Consider the following 1,945-nt stretch of genomic DNA (forward strand, 5'->3'; position numbering starts at 1 on the left):
GAAGCGCTGATTGGAGGAGAGCACGGGGAGTAGTAAGCGCTGATTGGTGGAGAGGAGCTGCGGCTGACAACAAAGAGGCGAAGGGAGAATGGTACACAAAGGTCGGTAGTAGAGAGAGAGAGGGGGAGAGAGAGCGGAGGGGGAGAAAGAGAGAGAGAGAGAGAGAGAGAGAAAAGGGGAGTGGGAGAAAGAGAGAGAGAGAGAGAAAAAAGGGGAGTGGGAGAAAGAGAGAGAGAGAGAAAAGGGGAGTGGGAGAAAGAGAGAGAGAGAGAAAAGGGGAGTGGGAGAAAGAGAGAGAGAGAAAAGGGGAGTGGGAGAAAGAGAGAGAGAAAAGGGGAGTGGGAGAAAGAGAGAGAGAGAGAGAAAAGGGGAGTGGGAGAAAGAGAGAGAGAGAAAAGGGGAGTGGGAGAAAGAGAGAGAGAGAAAAAAGGGGAGTGGGAGAAAGAGAGAGAGAGAAAAGGGGAGTGGGAGAAAGAGAGAGAGAGAAAAGGGGAGTGGGAGAAAGAGAGAGAGAGAAAAGGGGAGTGGGAGAAAGAGAGAGAGAGAAAAGGGGAGTGGGAGAAAGAGAGAGAGAGAGAAAAGGGGAGTGGGAGAGAGAGAGAGAGAGAAAAGGGGAGTGGGAGAAAGAGAGAGAGAGAGAAAAGGGGAGTGGGAGAAAGAGAGAGAGAGAAAAGGGGAGTGGGAGAAAGAGAGAGAGAGAAAAGGGGAGTGGGAGAAAGAGAGAGAGAGAGAAAAGGGGAGTGGGAGAAAGAGAGAGAGAGAAAAGGGGAGTGGGAGAAAGAGAGAGAGAGAGAGAAAAGGGGAGTGGGAGAAAGAGAGAGAGAGAAAAGGGGAGTGGGAGAAAGAGAGAGAGAGAAAAGGGGAGTGGGAGAAAGAGAGAGAGAGAAAAGGGGAGTGGGAGAGAGAGAGAGAAAAGGGGAGTGGGAGAGAGAGAGAGAAAAGGGGAGTGGGAGAAAGAGAGAGAGAGAGAAAAGGGGAGTGGGAGAAAGAGAGAGAGAAAAGGGGAGTGGGAGAAAGAGAGAGAGAGAGAAAAGGGGAGTGGGAGAAAGAGAGAGAGAGAGAGAAAAGGGGAGTGGGAGAAAGAGAGAGAAAAGGGGAGTGGGAGAAAGAGAGAGAGAGAGAGAAAAGGGGAGTGGGAGAAAGAGAGAGAAAAGGGGAGTGGGAGAAAGAGAGAGAGAGAGAGAAAAGGGGAGTGGGAGAAAGAGAGAGAGAGAGAAAAGGGGAGTGGGAGAAAGAGAGAGAGAGAGAAAAGGGGAGTGGGAGAGAGAGAGAGAAAAGGGGAGTGGGAGAAAGAGAGAGAAAGAGAGAGAAAAGGGGAGTGGGAGAAAGAGAGAGAGAGAAAGAAAAGGGGAGTGGGAGAAAGAGAGAGAGAGAAAATGGGAGTGGGAGAAAGAGAGAGAGAGAGAAAAGGGGAGTGGGAGAAAGAGAGAGAAAAGGGGAGTGGGAGAAAGAGAGAGAGAGAGAGAAAAGGGGAGTGGGAGAAAGAGAGAGAGAAAAGGGGAGTGGGAGAAAGAGAGAGAGAGAAAAGGGGAGTGGGAGAAAGAGCGAGAGAGAGAGAAAAGAGGAGTGGGAGAGAGAGAGAGAAAAGGGGAGTGGGAGAAAGAGAGAGAGAGAGAAAAGGGGAGTGGGAGAAAGAGAGAGAGAGAGAAAAGGGGAGTGGGAGAAAGAGAGAGAGAGAGAGAAAAGGGGAGTGGGAGAAAGAGAGAGAGAGAAAAGGGGAGTGGGAGAAAGAGAGAGAGAGAAAAGGGGAGTGGGAGAAAGAGAGAGAGAGAGAAAAGGGGAGTGGGAGAAAGAGAGAGAGAGAAAGAGAGGGGAGGAGGAGAGAAGCTGTGAGAGAGAGAAAAGGGGAGGGGGAGAGAGAGAGAGAAAAGGGGAGGGGGGAGAGAGGGGGAGAGGGAGAAAGAGAGGGGGGAGAGAGAGGAGGAGAGAAGCTGAGAGAGAGAGA

The sequence above is a fragment of the Eleutherodactylus coqui genome, chromosome 11, assembly GCF_035609145.1.
Source record: "Eleutherodactylus coqui strain aEleCoq1 chromosome 11, aEleCoq1.hap1, whole genome shotgun sequence".
Classification (NCBI taxonomy): domain Eukaryota; kingdom Metazoa; phylum Chordata; class Amphibia; order Anura; family Eleutherodactylidae; genus Eleutherodactylus; species Eleutherodactylus coqui.